Here is a 17857-nt window from a genome sequence, read left to right on the forward strand (position 1 = left end):
TAAAAACAGAAATAATATGTAGCTCAATTGTAGATTACTTGCCTAGCATATTCAAGGTCATGGATACCATCTCTAATGTGCTCTCTCCACTAATATATATGCACATATATATACAGGAATATGAATGCATGTCCTACATGTGGAAGAAAATAAGATATAACTACTATCTACAGGCCCTGCATGCATGATGCAGACATGCATGTAGGTAAAACACCCATATATATATAAAATAAAAAGAATGAAGAATGCGTTTTTAGGTGTGTATGAGCCTGTAGGAGTTTATGTGCACCACATATGTCCGTGAGCCCTAGGAGGCTAGAAGACATCAGCAGGGCCTTGGAACTGGAGTTACAGGCGCTGTGAGCTACTGTGTGGGCGCTGAGGACTGAATGTGGATTCTCTATAGAAACAGCAAGTGCCCTTAACTACTGAGCCGTCTCTTCAGCCCGTAACTTTGCTTTTTTTTTTTTTTTTTTGAAACAAGGTCTCATGTCACTCAGACTGGCTTCAGCTTTGCTAAGTAGCAGAGGATGACCTTGAACTTCTGATCTGCCTTTCTGTATCCCAAGTGCTAGGATTATAGATTATAGGCATGCACTATGCTAGGCTTATTTAATGCTAGAGAGTGAAGGCAAGGCTTCACGGATGTAGACAACCACTTTAACAACGGGGCTACATCCAGCACTATGCCACCCAACCCTATACTTTTAATTTAAAAACATAATTTTATTGAAGTCGTGTGTGTGTGTGATAAGAATTCAGACTCAGCCCTTTGGGCGTACCAGGCAGACACTGTACTACTCAGTTCGTCTTTGATATTTGCAGTACAAAGTTCGTCCATTTAAGAGCATGTCTTAATTAGGGTTTCTATTGCTGTGAAGAGACACCACGACCACAGCAACTCTTAGAAGGAAAGCATTTAATTGGGGTTGGCTTGCAGTTAAGAGGTTTAGTCCATTATTATCATGGCAGGAAGCATGGTGACATGCAGGCAGACATGGTGCTGGAAAGGGAGCTGGGAGTTCCACATCCGATCTGCAGGCAGCAGGAAGAGAGAGTGAGCTACCAAGCTTGGCTTGAGCTTCTGAAACCTCCAACCCCCAGTGACACACTTCCTCCAACAAGGCCACAACTTCTCCAAGGCCACACTTCCTAATAGTGTCACATCGTATGGGTCTGTGGGGGCCATTTATTCAAACCACCACATTCTACTCCCTGGTCCCCATAGGCTTGCAGCCATGTCATAATGCAAAATGCATTTAGTCCTACTTCAAAGTCCCCGTAGTCTATCACAGTCTCAAATGTGTTTAAAAGTCCAAAGTCTCTTCCAAGACTCACGGCATCTCTTAACTGTTGCCCCTGTGAAATCAAAATGAAAAAGCAGATCACACATTTCCTGCATATAATGGCACAGGATACACGTTACCATTCCAAAAGGGAGGAAAGGGAGCATAGTGAGGAAACGCTGGACCAAAGCAAGACCTGGAACCAACTGGGAAAACTCCAAAGTCCGCATCTCCATGTGTGATGTCAAAGCGCTCTTCAGATGCCCAACTCCTTCAGCTTTGTTGACTGCAGCACACTTCTCTCTCTTGTTCTGGTTCCACTCCCTGTTAGCAGCTCTCCTCGGCAGGTATCCCTCAGCTCCAGCATCTCAACATTTGGGGTCTCCAAGGCAATCCAGGTTTCACAGTTTCACACAATGGCTTAAGGGACACAGTTGGCTTGTCTCTAACCCCAGCTTGAGGGACGGAAGGAAAGCGGTGAGTTCAGTTTCCAGCCTGTGCGTGGTAGTGAGCAAGCCAGTCTGGGATACAGCCAGCGCCTGTGGCGAAAACCAAAGGGCCAACAACAGAACTTAAAACAGTCTATATGTTCACTTCTTCAGAGTGTTGACTGACATGTGATGAACAGTTTTCTTTTAGTTTGATGTTTTTCTTTATTATTGTTATCATCATTATTATAACAGAGATGTAAATGTTCATGGACTGACTAAATGTCTGTGTTCCCCAGAGTTCATTGTCAAGACCCTATCTAAGTTAGGATTTGCTATGATAAAACACCATAACCAAAAGCAACATGGGGAGGGAGGGGATAATTTCAGCTCAAGTTTCCAGGAAGCAGTCCATCACTGAGGGAAGTCAGGGCAGGAACTCAAACAGGGCAGGAACCTGGAGGCAGGAACTGAAGCAGAAGCCATAGAAGAGTGCCGCTTACTGGCTCTTTCTCAGCCTGCTTGCTTGCTTCCTTCCTTTCTTCTTCCTTCCTTTATTCTTTCTTTCCTTTTTTTATTTTTAGACAGGGTTTCTCTGTGTATCCTTGACTGTCCTGGAACTCACTCTGTAGACCAGTTTGGCCTCAAACTCAGAGAAATCCACCTGCCTCTGCCTCCCGAGTGCTGGGATTAAAGGTGTGCACCACTGTGGCCCAGCTAGTTGCTTATAGCACCCAAGACCACCAACCCAGGGTGGCATCACCCACAGTGAACTGGGCCCTCCCACAACAACCATCAATCCAGAAAATGCACTGCCTGTCAATCTGGTTCCTGTCATTTCCTCAATGGAGGGGCTTTCTTCCCAAATGACTCTAGCCAGCAAACTGTCCAGGGCCTCTAACCAAGTGCATGCAGTAAGGAGTTCATAAAAGCCCTGGAAGGTTGGATCTTAGAATGCTTACCCAGCATTCCTGGAGCTCTGGGCCCTGTGTTCAATGCTCTTTATCAGAAAGAAAAAGGAAGGAGGGATGGGTGAAATGAGGGTCAAGCTCCTGTTGGGTGGGATTGTTGTCCAAGGAAGAGACAGCAGAGAGCTCTGTGCTTCCGGCCTCCATACCCCTCATGACCTACCAGAAGGTCCTGAAGACACAGGTAATGTAGCCATCTATTTCCCCGCCCCCAGGACGTGAGCGCTTAGCAGGAACCCAGTCAGCAGGCTTCTTGACCTCAGAGAAACCAATGCCCAATTTACGCCCTCCATCTATGGTACTGTGTTATGGAAGCCCAGGCGGACCAGCACAGGTGATGCCTGTGGTTGGATCCATTAGTCCTTCCCCTGTTTCAACAGCTCTTCCTTTGCTTTCGGGTTGAAAGGTTGTCCCTGTTCTAAGGTTGGTTAAGTATTCTCTGCCATTTTCTCCTGTTTCTTTCTGTTCCGTGTTTTCTCTCCAGTTCTGTCAGAATTTATTTTGGTTTAGGATGGGAGGTTAGACTCTTCCTCGATTTTATATCTGAAATCTCATTAGCCAGGCCTCAAAACTCCCACCAGACTGGCCTGTTAACTGTCGCTCACAGTATTTGAGGGCTTCCTAGCCCAGGTTCCGGACTCTACAAGCCGGTTCCAAAGGCTTAAGATCCACACTTACCACAGCAGTGGTCTGACTTCTGGTACCAGTTTTCTGAATTGATAGCGTTTCGAGTTGCTTCAGAAAAATGTCCAACAACAACCACTTAAGGTTAAGGAAGTTAGCTCACGGTTTGAGTTTGCTGTCAATGTTGGCGGAAAGGGAGTGGCTGAGGAGTATGAAGCAGCTGGTCACATGATATCTATAGGCAGAAACATGAAGTGATCAGTGCTTGGTGCTCAGCTCTCTCTCTCTCTCTCTCTCTCTCCTCCTCCTCCTCCTCCTCCTCCTCCTCCTCCTCGTCCTCCTCATCCAGGACCTGAGCCTAGGGAATGTTAACACCCACATTTAAGAGGATCTTTCCACCTCAGTTAACCCAGTCAAGGTGATCTCCCACAGATGTGCCCAGAGGCATCTCCATCATGATTCCAGCGCTTGTCAAGCTGACAGGACTGTATAGCCTATATAGCCACACTGTTAAAAATTCAAGGTATAAAAGGCAGGTATTGAGAGCTCCCTTCCTCCCATATCCCTCAGCCCCTGAGTGCAGTAACCAGGGCTACTCCATCTGACAGGTCCTTTCCCCTTTCTTCTGACTGACATTGAAAGTCAGCTTTACTATAGGAAACAAACATGCAAGTGTCTGGGTATTCTGTTTTTTTCTTTAATCTCTCCTTTTACCTCCCCTGTTACTTTTATTTTTTGTTGTTGTTTTTTGTTTTGAGACAGGATCTCACTGTGCAGCTCAGGATGGCCTGGAACTCACTATGTAGCAGATGATGACTCTCAACTCTGTCCTCCTGTGTCTACCTTTTAAGTGCTAGGATCACAGACACGTACCACCAGGCCTTGCTTTACTGTTGCACTTTTATTATGACTTTATATATGTTAATGTCTGGACATGCAAACCCTTGTTCTTAATTTCCTTGGTTATGCTTGCCTATGTATTCATTATTCTTTATGAAGCCCTATGATCGTTTCATTGCATTTTCTAAAAGTATCATTAAAATCCCATTTGGAATTGCGTTTGTGAAATAATAAATAGGTAAGAGTTTTCCAGTCCAGGAACACAGTCTTTCTTTAAGTCATGTCTTCTTTCTGTCATCGCCTGTTATGATTGTTTTTAATGGAGGCGGTGCACATTTCTTCTTAGGTGTTTTAAAGACAATTTGAAAATTACATATTTGTTCAGCATGTGAATGTGCAGGTGGCTCTGCTTTCTATCATGCGGGTCCCAGGGATCGTACACAGGTTTGGTGGTAAGTCTCTTGATTCATGGAGCCATCTTGTCAGCCTCAAGTTTGTAGGTTGTGTTACTTTTGGTAATGGAGAGCTTTTTCTCAGCTGCCCATTCAGCCCTCCCTCCCTTCCACTCTCTCCCTCCCTCCTTCTCTTCCTTTTTTTGGTGCTGGGAATGGAACGTAGGGCCTCAGTTTACTACTGAACTATCCTTCCATCCTCATTTTCTTGGTGATTAAATATTTTTGAAATAAAAGAAAGTTACTGATTTCTTTTTTCTTCTTTTCAGTCTTACTATGTTGCTTAGGCTGGTCTTGAACTCACCAACTTAAGGTATCTTCCTCAGCCTCTAAATTTGCTGGAACACAGGTATCCATCACAGTGCCTAGGTAGAAGTTATTAATTTTTAAATAATTATAAAATCCACACACACAGAGGCACACGGACACATGTGAGCAGTTTGAGCAGAATGATAAGGCAGCCATGTGCCTGACCAACTTTACACACTGATTTTATACCTCTCCTTAAACAGATTTGTCCACCCTGTCTCCAGGGGACACTCTGGCCCTAATGCTATTTAATCATTAACTGCTCTTTATAGCTTAACCACATAGGTTTATAACTTTATTGTCCTGTTTGATTTTTGCATGCATTTAAGCTTTTGTAAGTGGGGCCATACATAATCCACTTTCTTAATAGCCACATGGTGTGCGTGTGTATTGTGGGGCTTACCCACTACTTGCCTGTTGCTGTGGTTTCTTCTGTGACTCTCGGTAAAATGTCCACCTTATTTGTCCCTTCCACTTGCAGATGGACACTGGGCTGTTCGCACCTTCTCAGGCGATGGCCAGCATCCTTTCCAAGTGCAAGTTTCCCTGGGCTGTTGTTCCCAGGAATGAGGACAGGGGTCACATAATGTTACTCCTTGAAGTCTGAAGCTCCGGGTGTGCCTCCGCGTCCTCCCAGTCCTCCCTGCACTCTCATTATCCACGCTTTTAGTTCCTGCCGCCTGGCCTGGCGTGCTGATCTGTTTAGTGTGGGGTGGCGTGTGTTTGTGGGTTGTGTTTCCTCATTTACTCTCCTGTGTTTTCCTTTACCTCCCACCCCACCCACTTTAGATTTACATCTTCACACGTCCCATGGTGGCACTGACACTTGCTTCTGTGTCGCAGTCTTCTCTGGGATGTGGCTTTCCACTGAATTAGTAGCACCCTTTGAAGAATCAAACAGTTGGGTTCTTCGGTGAGCCTGCTCCAATCCTTGTTTCTGGTCCTGTTCTGTGGTTTTGAGGCTCAGATCCCACCATTTGCACAACGCTGCACATATAATAAAGTCCCCAAACCTGGCTTGTCCCTTCTGATGAGCTCAGATAGAGGAGACTTTTTATTTGTTTGTTTATTTATTTTTGAGATGAAGTTTCACTTGGTAGCTCAGGCTGGTTTTAAGCTCATGAGCCTCCTTAATGCTGGCATTGCAAGTGTGGGCCATCATGCCTGGCTTCTTTTGTCAGGTTTGCCTCTATTAGGAGCTGAATTGCTGGTTCCTAGGCTAGGTGCAGGAGGGTGTGTGCACTGTGTGTTCACATATGTGCTTGCATGTGCACAGATACAGAAGCTGATGTCAGGTACCGTTCTCTTCCACCTCCACTCTAGTTGTTGAGACAAAGTCACTGTTTGAGCTACACTGACTCCGGCATCCATCCCACTCTAGGATAATTGGTGGTTGCTGGGGATTAAACTGAGGTCCTCACTCTGGCACAGTAAGCCCCTTTGCTTGCTGAACCATCTTCCCAGTCCGACTACTTTACTAGTTGAAGCATAGCATCCACTCAGGAAGCTGCAATGTCACCAATGTACTGTGGATCTCATTTTACAAAGTGAGTGTACCTCTGAGGCCGTGTCCCAGGTCGTCGAGGGACCTTGGCCCCCACTGTCATGCATCCCTGGCCTGTCCCTGCGCTGAGTCCTAGCTTGGTAATGCTGGCAGGGGGAAGATATTGGGGCTGATATTCCCATCATGGCAGCTGATGAGCTCGGGACTCAGCGCATTGCAGTCTGCAGGGTGCCTGTTTTTTGTTTTTTTGTTTTTTTTATATATATATATTTATTTATTTATTATGTACACAATATTCTGTCTGTGTGTATGCCTGCAGGCCAGAAGAGGGCACCAGACCTCATTACAGATGGTTGTGAGCCACCATGTGGTTGCTGGGAATTGAACTCAGGACCTTTGGAAGAGCAGGCAATGCTCTTAACCTCTGAGCCATCTCTCCAGCCCCATGGGTGCCTGTTTTAATGTCAGAATCGTTCATCTTCCCATGGATAGTTGAACTACAACTTCTCTAGGAAGTTTGTACATTTGCCAACCCAACTTGATTCCTGTTGTTCACAACTAAAGATCCCTGTTGAATATAGTGTGTCCAGCTGTCAACTGGAATTAAAGACAATGGAATGTGTCTCTCACATCGCTAAGTGCTGACCATAAATCAGTTGCCTAACAGTTGATTAAGATCAAACCCGAAGTTTTTATTTATCTGACCCTGTTAGAGTCTCTCTGTATGTATGGCTTTTGTTTGTTTGTTTGTTTTATGTTCGATGCTGGGGAGTGAACCTAGGGCCTTGTACACGCTAGACAAATGCTCTACCACTGGACTGTGTCCAGAGGCCTATTACTCTATTTGAATGGTTGGTTTTTTGGGCTGACTAGCGAAACTCTCAAGTAGGCAGTCTCTTAGTTAACTGGAGGGGCTGGAGAGATTGCTCAGTGGTCAGGGCACTTGTTCTTACAGAAGACCTGGGTTCAATTCCTGGCATACACATGGTAGCTTTCAACTATCTGTAACTCCAGTCCCAGGCCATCAGACACCATCTTCTGTCCTCTATGGATACTAAGTGCACGTATGGCAGACACGCATGCACAGAAGCAAAACACTGATACACATAAAATAAATAGAAAGGAGAAAAGAGTTAACTGGAGGCTGGCTTTGAATGGTAGCACACGTCTTTACTCCCAGCACTGTAGAGGCTGAAGCAGGTGGATTGCTGTGAGTCAAAGGCCAGCCTGGTCCACACAGTGAGTTTTCAGCCAGCCAGGGCTCTGCAGCGAGACCCTGTTCTAGCTCCCAGGTCAGCGACCTACAACACTCCAATTACAGGGGACCTGACACCCTCTTCTTTGCTCTGTGGGCACCTCTACACACACACACACACACACACACACACACACACACACACGTGACAGACACTCACACAGAAACTCAAATAAAACATAATCTTTTTAAAAAGAAAGTTAACTAGAAAAGTTTGCAGCCAACGCGAAAGAATTGGTGGATATGCTTGTCTAGTGTGTGCAAGCTCTGGGTTTGATTTTAGTTTCCCTCCAGTGTCCCCAAAAGTTAGTGGCAAACTGTGTTAAACATCTGGTCTTGATGTTTTAGGAGTTCCCCTGCTCCTTACTTTAAATTCAGTTCTGAGTTTTGAGGCAGTGTCCCCTCAGTCCCCTTTGGCAAGCTGATGAAGAATGCTGGCTTAGTTTAGCAGGAGAAGTGGAGGAGGAGCCTGTGCTGTTTTCCAGACTCCAGTTTGGGGAGCCTAGGTTCATCCCTCTCGCTCCCTGATTGACAGCATATTAGGTGAGGGGGTGTTAGGGTCAGGGGACAGAAAGCCAGGGTTCCAGACAAAGCAGTTCCCCCACCATCACAGGGACTGCGCGTTCTAGAAGGTTCCTGTCTATATTGCTGTGCTCTGAGCACAGTCTCATCTGAAAGTAAAAAAGGAAATGAATTCTTTTCTGGTTTCTTTCTTTCTTTCTTCTTTTTTTTTTAACGTCATTGACTCACACAGATTAGTGACAGGGAACGACCCATTTTCAACTGGTCTCTGAATTGTCACAGTGCTTGTCCTTGTTAATGTCAAGGTCTGGGAGAGTATTTGATCAAGGGGAAGGGACCACAGTTGAGGCTGGCAAAGGAAAGGTCAGAGATGGATGTGACATTATCTCCAGCCCCCCACGGTAAGCAGCCCAGGCTGTCTGGCAGCTCACACAGCTGTGGTTCCAGGGTTCGTTCCCCAGTCCCTGATGGTTCTTTTCAGAGCTGGTTGCTGTGGTGACCTTTCTAATTCTGCTGCAGGGCCTCCTCATTTTCACAAGTACTTCTTCAAGTCCCTTGCCCTCAGTTTAGGCACAAAGACTTCTCTCCCCTTGCTTTGACCATACACACTTGACTTGAGCTAAGCAGCAGCGAGACATAATTCTCAGGAAGTCTCTGCCTTTGTCCCTGTGGACAGCTGTATGCACACATCACAAGCCCCGTGTGTTGCTCATAAATGGCGGAAATATGTTTCTCATCGTCCTGGAGGCTGAGGGATTTAAGACGAAAGACCTGGGCAGATTCTGTGAGTGGCGAGGGTCCCCTGCCTGCTTCGTAGACAGTGTTTTTGCACTGTGTCCACATGGCAAGGAGGGCCACTGAACTCCAGAGGGCATCTGGGGCTTTTGTTGTTGTTTGCTTTGGGGGGACCCTGGTGGAAGGGGTGAATGAAATCCAAGGCTTTACTGAGCTGCATCCAGCTCTGGGGGACCTCTTCATTTGTTTAATCCTTTCTCCTGTGTGTGTGTGTGTGTGTGTGTGTGTGTGCGCACACGCACACACATCTAGGCTAGAATTTGACTTTAGGTCTCTTCTTCAGTTTCTTTCCAAATTCATGGCCTCTTTTTTTCACTAATAGTGTTGTTATATACATATATGTGTATGTATATACATACATATTTCCAAATACAACATGCTCAGTCTATTTAATATTACTCCTGTGATTCTTCAGGGCTGACCATTTGGTGTTGGATAAGCAGGCGCTGTGCTCTTCCCTGAGGAAGACTGTTTCTCCCACTCTTAGACCTCCTTAGTTGCCTCCTTTGTGTAGGGCTGAGGCCTCGTGAACTTTCCCCATCCACTTTGGATTGTCCTTGTTCAGCTCATGTTTAGACAGTCATGTTGGTGAGACTGTATGGCTAAAGCTTCTGATATTATTAGAAGACACCGTAAATTCCCTGATCCTCTCCCCTCTCTTCCAGAATGTTCCCCCGAGCCTTTGGTTAGGGATTGTGCTGGTTAATAAAATGGTAACTGTAGGTTCTTCTCCAAGATCCATGACTTTACCAGCCCTTCACGGTTGTCTAGGTTTGCAGTACCAGGCATGATTTCCCTCTTATTGAGCAGGTCTGAAGTCCAACTAGAGAGCTGTTGGTAGCTAGCACGTTGTGTGCGCCACTACTGCACCCTTAGCGTGTTAAGTGAGTAATATGAGTTATAGCTAGGCAGGGCTGTTGGTTGCTTCCCTTCTTTGGAAGCTTGCACAGCACTGACTTGTACCATGAAGCTAGTCTTCAGGTCAGTTCCAGTTAAGGAACCTCTGATTCTGAAGTGATGGTGTCTCACCTCTGAGGGACAGCCAAGGGCAATAGCAATAGGCGGTATAAACAATCATACCCTTAGCAAATTATCTTTTAAAAAGAACCCGATAATACATGATTCTGTGTGTAAATATGGATGTATAATTTAAATGAAATTTTATTATCTGAGCTGACAGTGCTCCTTCTAAGAGCCAAAGACCCCCTAACAAAACCACCAAGGCCAGACATGAGCAGCTGCCTTTGGGGCTGTTGGTAAAGTTGTCCAAGAGACTCCCAAAGCACCTTAGTTTTTGAGAAACTAAGCTTTTTTCCCCCCCTGAACCTGAAGCTTTTTGATTTTGCTAGACTGATTGGCCAATAACCCCCAGAAATCCTCCTGTCTCTCTCTGCATTTACCAACAGTGGGGTTACAGATGGGCTCTGCAACTCTTTGCTTTTTCTCGTGGATGCTATCATGTTTGCGTGACAAGTGCTTTACCAGCCCCTGGGGCATCTTTTGTAGGATCATTAATCTCATCATGAGGGCCCTACCCTCATGGTCTGATCACCTCCCAAAGACCCAGCATCCTAGTACTGTCGCTTAGTGGTTCGGATTTCAATGTGATCCGAACCCAGCAGTCTGGCAGGTACGACTACTTAGGTTTCTGCTGTGAACATTTTGTTCGGCTAGAGCTGCCAATGGTTGTGGACATGGTGGGTGTGCCAAAGTCACTTCTGAAGGTTGTGTGCCCTGTGGGGACCTCATGTGGAAGACAGCTTTGGCCTGAGTGGTTTATTCTGGCAGTTTGCTAACAAAGGAAGAGGAGTGCATGGAATACCTTGTTTTAATCTTTGTCTTTTCCAGTTTTTGGTCTTGTTTTTCGAGGCAGGGTTTCTCTGTATAGCTTTGGAGCCTGTCCTGGAGCTCGCTCTGTAGAACAAACTGGCCTCGAACTTACAGAGAATTACCTGCCTCTGCGTCCTGAGTGCCGGGATTAGAGGTGTGTGCCACCACCGCTTGGCTCCTTTTTAGTGTTTTATGGTGATCATTTTTGTTTGGGGAAATAGGATCTTGTGAACCAGGCTGGCCTGGAGCTTATAGTCTTGCTCAGCCTCCCTAGTGTTGGTTATAGAGATGTACCACCATGCCTGGTTACTATGGTTTCTAAGTGGCCAGGGCAGTGATGTCCCCGGAGAAACATCTCTTACGGTTGTGCCCTGTGGACTGGTCTGGCCTTAAGACATTGCCCCCCACCAATCCATCTTAAGTTCTGGTGCCAAGGGGAAGTGAGTCACTCTTGGTAGAATGATCAGGGAATATTAATAATTCAGCAAAATGGAATAGTTGAGAATGCAGAGACTCCGCATGGAGTTGAAACTGCCATTGTAGACTTGAAAGTCCCCATCCAGCTCACTCAGTGAGGTCAGGAGGGGAAGAATAGGCCAGGCGGGGAAGAATAGGCCAGGGGACAGCCAGGATGAACTCTATGCCGACTCTGTACTGTGCTGTGTCCAGAGCCTGGGCCTGTGTGGTAGCTGAGGACAGTCAGAGGCATACACCATGGCCTCCACTGTGTGACAATGTCAGATGTGAGCACTTCTAACAGGTGCAGAACAGGGACCCTTAGGGTGGATGTGGCCTGGGGGACACATAGCGCTTGGGAACAGCCAGAAGAGCACACACAGCAGAAGACTGCCGAAAATAGAACCTGCTCGGGGTATATGAGTCGATATATTTGTAAAACACGACAGGCGGGGATCCCTGCAGCCATTTGCAGGGGCCACCAGAGGGTAACAGAATCCCAGCACTGGCTGTCTCAGGACAGACGCTTAGGAGTGAAGAGAAGGAAGCCTCTGTGGGAAGGGCTGGATTGGAGGGGCCTGGTGCTCTGGTCTGGTGGTGTGGGCAGTGCAAGCACGGTTGAGGGGTCACAGAAGAGGGCCCCGTCTAGAGCTTTCACCTTGGTTCTCTTGCTTCCATTCTCTGCGGCCCTCTGTGAACCCCGGCTTCCTCAGCTGACAACGGGGTATCCGTGGTATTGCGGTAGGCATCATGAGAAATCATATACAACAGTTAGAAGAACTGCTCCATGCCATGGGGGTGGCTTGTGTTAGTATCAGGGTGTCCCCAGCTTGCCCCAGGAGTGTTTTTTTGCACCTGGGATCACTGTGAATGGGGTTCATACTCAGAACCACCTCTGTCTGATTGTAAGCATTGTCGCATGGCCTTAGTGCTCGCCTTATTTCTGGGGCGGCCAAGTGCTGTGAGTCAGACATGATGCCCAGCTAAATCGTGGAGTTTCCACAGTCGTCTCTTCAGCTTGGTTCCTGTTTGTTTGTTTTTTTTTTTTAAATCCTCGTTTATTTTTTCTTATAACATTTAGCCCCCAAATTGCCTTCAGCCCTCCTCTAAATAGGCAGTTGTACATTTGTACTGCATAAGTACATTCCCCACCACGCGTTCACTCAATAGAAGTGAGAATGCCGCCTGCCCGTATCCTGTTATACCTCAGAGGAGGTATAAGCAGTAAAGGTTCTGCCCTTGAACAGGGGAGGGGGTGCAGCCTTCCCCACACCCACATTCGAACCTACAGCCCTGTGCATTCTGTGTGAACTTCCTGCCAGTGAGTTTTGTCCCCAGCCCCAGTCCAGTCATGCCCCTGTAGTATGCCTGGCACCGTGCTAGTTCCTTAGTAAATGCAAGACTGCTGTTAGGGATGCAGTAGCGGGACCATAGAATTCTGGGAAGCGGCCCCTGTGAGCTTTGCTAATGTGTTCTGGGAATACAGACCCTAGGTTGCTTTGGGCTTCTGGGATGGGTCTGGGGACATCCTAGGGGAAGTATCTGGGAGCTCAGGTGGCAGGGGATAACTGGGGGTGTAGGACTGCTTGGGGAATCAATCTGTAGCCCTATGGAGCTATATGAAGGACCCATAGACAAGGCGTCCCTAGGACAGTCTCCCAGTCTGCAGGCTCCCCAGCGCAAGTGTCCTGGTCATCTCACGCTACAGGAGTGTAGCACAACCCCCCAGTTTTCATCCCAGCACTCAAGCACTTCAGCAGCCAGTGCTTATTTCTCAGTCTGGGAGTCAAATGAGCTGTCACCGATCTGGGCTGTTTCCGGTGAGCTCTGGTTGACTTTGTAGTGTGACTGGGTTTTAAAAAAATCTATCCCATGTGACCAGTGACCACACAGGGCCTGTCTGACTTGGGGCGATGGGATCTGAGTGCAAGGAGCTAACTCAGTCATACAGTATGTCAAGTCATTTATTTAGTATTTAGTATTGTTTCAGGAGTGAAAACTTGAATGGAGTAATTCAGCCTCCTCGGTGGTGGGTGTCATTCATTCCCTGAGCAAACATTTACTGAGAGTCCTCCGTGTGCCAGGCTCTGTGGCTGCCAAGGGGAGAGATGGGTCTTGTCTTCAGGAAGTTAGAACACACTGACAGCTGCATCTGCCATTCGTCATTTAGCTACACTTGAGATCATCACTGCAAAGAGGATTACAACATGCGAGCCTCCAGCTGTCAAAGAGCCTGGCCTTGTCTATCGGGGAAGAGATGACTGAACTCAAACTGAAGAGTTAAAGTTCCTGAGAACTAGGGAGGAGCAGGGTGGTGTACCATGATGTTCATGTGTGTATGCACACATGTAAATAAACAAATGTTTTAAAAAATAAAGCCATTGGAAAAGTTTAAGAAGCTTAGTGCTAGCCAACCTGTCCTTCAAAGTGAGGAATGGCTAAGGGGCTGGAGAGGTGGCTCAGTGGTCAGGATCTTCCAGAGAACCCAGGTTCTAGTTCCAGAACCCACCTGGTGACTCACAACCATGGGGAATTCTGGGTCCAGAGAATCTAGTGCCCTCTTCCGGCCCCTTTTGATGCCAGGCCCACTTATGGTGCACAGACATGCATGGAGGCAAAACACACATACACCTAAAATAAAAAATAAATAAATAACATGCAGGAGAAATTAAAACATTTCAAATAACTTATTTTTAAAAAAAATAATGGGTAGCCGGGCAGTGGTGGCGCATGCCTTTAATCCCAGCACTCAGGAGGCAGAGGCAGGCAGATCTCTGTGAGTTCGAGGCCAGCCTGGTCTAGTTCCAGCTAGTTCCAGGACAGGAACCAAAAGCTACAGAGAAACCCTGTCTCGAAAATAAAAAAAAAATGGTTAGGGGCTGGAGAGATGGCTCAGAGGTTGAGAGTATTGCCTGCTCTTCCAAAGGTCCTGAGTTCAATTCCCAGCAACCACATGGTGGCTTACAACCATCTGTAATGGGGTCTGGTGCCTTCTTCTGGCCTGCAGGCATACACGCAGACAGAATATTGTATGCATAATAAATAAATATAAAAAATTAAAAAATAATGGGTAGTAGGGGGGCTGGAGAAATGGCTCAGCAGTTAAGAGCACTGGCTGATCTTCCAGAGGACCGGGGTTCAATTCCCAGCACCCATATGACAGCTCCCAACTGTCTGTAATTCCAGTTCCAGGGGCTTTGATGCCAATGCACATAAAAAAAAATTTTTTTAATAAAAAAAAAGAGAGGGGGCTGGAGAGATGGCTCAGTGGTTAAGAGCACTGCCTGCTCTTCCAAAGGTCCTGAGTTCAATTCCCAGCAACCACATGGTGGCTCACAACCATCTGTAATGAGATCTGGTACCCTCCTCTGGCATGCGGGCATACATGGAGGCAGAATGTTGCATACATAATAAATAAATAAATAAATAAAATAAAAATTTTTTTAAAAAAAGAGAATTGGCTGGGTTATGGTGGCATGTGCCTTTATTCCCGGCACTTAGAAGGCAGAGGCAGGCGCATCTCTTGAGTTTGAGGCCAGCCAAGGCTACACAGAGAAATCCTATTTCAAAAAACCAAAAAAGAAAGAGAAAGAAAAAAAGGAAGGAAGGAAGAAAGGAAGGAAGGAAGAAAGAAAGGGAAGATTTGAGAAAATTTGTGATTAGTAGATATATCCTGTAAGAAATTCTAAAATGAATCCTTGGGCCGTGTTATAAAAGATACTACAGAATGACTCAAATCCATGTGAGAAGATAAAGAACATGTTGCAAGACATAAATTTTGTTTATAATTCTCCTATCTGATTAGTAAAACCACTGTATAAAGAAATAATTATAAAACTGCTAATAAGCTTATGCCATAAAAAGCTAATTTGTATAACAAGAATAGCCCAGGGAAGAGGAAGGGAAGAAAATTAAGTCGTGTTCCACTCGACAGGGGCAGGCTTGAGAAGTCATTGCTAGGTAGTTCATCAGTGTGCAGACATTATGGGGCATGCACCCTGAATTTATCAGTTCATCAGTGTGCAGACATTATGGGGCATGTGCACCGAGTTTATCAGTGTGCAGACATTATGGGGCATGCACCCTGAGTTTATCAGTTCATCAGTGTGCAGACATTATGGGGCATGTACACCGAGTTTATCAGTGTGCAGACATTATGGGGCATGTACACTGAGTTTATCAGTGTGCAGACATTATGGGGCATGCGCCCTGAGATGGCTACAGTCTCACTAGGTGACGTGGCTTCATGAGATGGCTGTGGTGTGTGTGGTCCTTGTCGGCTGAAGCAACATTATGCAGCACGTGACTGTGTAGTGGAGCAAAGCTTCTGTATTTTATTGAAACTCAATCAGTGTTAATCCAAGCCAGGTGGTTGTGAATTAAAATGTTAATTAAATGGATTGGGGATGTGGCTCAGTGATAGAGAAATTGCCTATCATGTGTATGGGCCTGGGTTTGATCCCTAGCACCACACACACACACACACACACACACACACACACACACACACACAGTAATTAGCATTATAATCTACAATTATAATCTCGTAACCAGTTAGGAATTAGCTTAAGATGTAATAAACGATGGTTAATGAACAGTTAGGTTAGAAAATATCTAACAAGGGGCCCAATTAGATGACTCAGTGGTAAAATCCCTTGGCTCAAGGCCTGACCACCTCACTTCCGTCCTCACGGGTGGAGGGAGAGAAACAGTTCTTGGAAGATGTCCTCTCTCTGACCGCCACATGCCTGCCATGGAATGCACGTGTTCATGTGCAACTATGTGTACGTGCACACATGCATATACAACGCATGTAAAAGAGAGATGAAATGCCTATAAAACAGCAGATAAAATAAACTTTAAGACAAAAAGTGTGACTGGGAACATAGTGCAGTGGTGGGGTGCTTGCCTCGCATGAACAACACCTGTACCGTGGCAGGGGTGGGAGTGGCCAAGGCTGGTCAACACCTGTACTGTGGCAGGAGTGGGAGTGGCCAAGGCTGGTCAACACCTGTACTGTGGCAGGGGTGGGAGTGGCCAAGGCTGGTCAACACCTGTACTGTGGCAGGGGTGGGAGTGGCCAAGGCTGGTCAACACCTGTACTGTGGCAGGTGTGGGAGTGGCCAAGGCTGGTCAACATCTGTACTGTGGCAGGGGTGGGAATGGCCAAGGCTGGTCAATATCTGTACTGTGGCAGGTGTGGACGTGGCCAAGGCTGGTAAACATCTGTACTGTGGCAGGGGCGGGAGTGGCCAAGGCTGGTCAACACCTGTACTGTGGCAGGGGTGGGAGTGGCCAAGGCTAGTCACTAGAGGGACTAGGAAGATGTCTCAGTGGGTGGGATGCTTTTGCTACAAAGATGAGGGCTTGAGTTCGCTCCCCAACCCTCATGTAAAAGCTTGGCATGACCATGCATGCCTAGAACCCCAGTGCTGGGTGGCAGAGAAAGGAAGATCTTGGGAGTTCACTGGCCTTGCCTAAATGGAGAACTTCAGGTTCAGCGGGAGACCTTCAGCCTCAAGAGAATAAAGTGGAGAACATTAGAGGAAGACGCTTGATGTCCTCCTCTTGGCCTCCCATGTATGCACTTGGGTGTGTGTGCACAGTTACATATACATCATTACTGAAGTGAATAAGGACATTTAAGATGCTAAAAAGTCAATGTATCAGGAAACTGTAACATACATACATATAATATATATATAATATCTCAATAACTGACCCCCAAACTACTATAGAGAGCAAAATTAACAGCGAAGATGGGAGAAATGGGAAATTCAACAATGATAGTTGCAGGCTTCAAGGTCTTTTGCTTTATATTAAGTTAATTATTTTATTATTTTTGAGACAGTATCTCACACTAGGTAGTGCTCATTGGCCTGGAACTCCCTATATAGACCAGGCTGGCCTCAAACTCACAGAGATCCACCTGCCTCTGCCTCCTGAATGCTGGGATTAAAAACACCACCACTACACCCTTGTTGTATGGCACAGTCTGGCCTTGAACTTGCAACCCTCTTACCTCACCCTCCTGAATTCTGGGGTTACAGGCATGTGCCACCATTGCTGGATTTGAGGTCTTGTTTGCAATGGTGGATGCACATATAGGCAGAGGATCAATAAGGAAAAAAGACTTGACATCTATAGAGTACCCTACCCACAGCAGCTGAGGCTTCATAATCGTACACAAAGCATCGTCCAGGAGAGACTACATGTTAGGCTTGAGAACATATCTCAATAAATTTTCTTATTTTTTTAAAATATTTTTATGGTTTATTTAACTTTATTTTATGTGCATTGGTGTGAAGTGTCAGATCCCCTGGAACTGATCTTCAGACAGTTGTGAGCTGCCATGTGGGTGCTGGGAATTGAACCCGGGTCCTCTGGAAGAGCAGTCAGTGTTCTTAACCACTGAGCCATCTCTCCAGCCCCCACATCTCAATAAATTTAAAGGGATTGAAGTCATATAAAGCATGTTCTCTAACTCTCCTGGAATATAAGTTAGGGCATCAAAGCTGAAGGAAATTCGGGAATTCATAAACATGTAGAATGTAACTTCCTCCAAATACTAAAAGGAGAACTCACAAG

At 46.2% G+C, this 17857-nt stretch overlaps 1 protein-coding gene and 1 long non-coding RNA gene across 4 annotated transcripts in view; one reads left to right on the forward strand and one right to left on the reverse strand.

The window, feature by feature from the left end:
- Positions 1–17857, forward strand: part of Rph3al (rabphilin 3A like (without C2 domains)) — a 141428-nt gene that overhangs the window by 6533 nt on the left and 117038 nt on the right. The window lies entirely within an intron of this gene.
- LOC142831907 (uncharacterized) lies at positions 1302–5362 on the reverse strand. Its single transcript, XR_012907085.1, has 5 exons — positions 5311–5362; positions 4903–4963; positions 3686–3813; positions 3361–3541; positions 1302–1825 (listed from the first exon to the last, which is right to left on the reverse strand). It is a non-coding gene; the product is annotated as an uncharacterized LOC142831907 (long non-coding RNA).

This window comes from Microtus pennsylvanicus, chromosome 11 (genome assembly GCF_037038515.1).
Source record: "Microtus pennsylvanicus isolate mMicPen1 chromosome 11, mMicPen1.hap1, whole genome shotgun sequence".
Classification (NCBI taxonomy): domain Eukaryota; kingdom Metazoa; phylum Chordata; class Mammalia; order Rodentia; family Cricetidae; genus Microtus; species Microtus pennsylvanicus.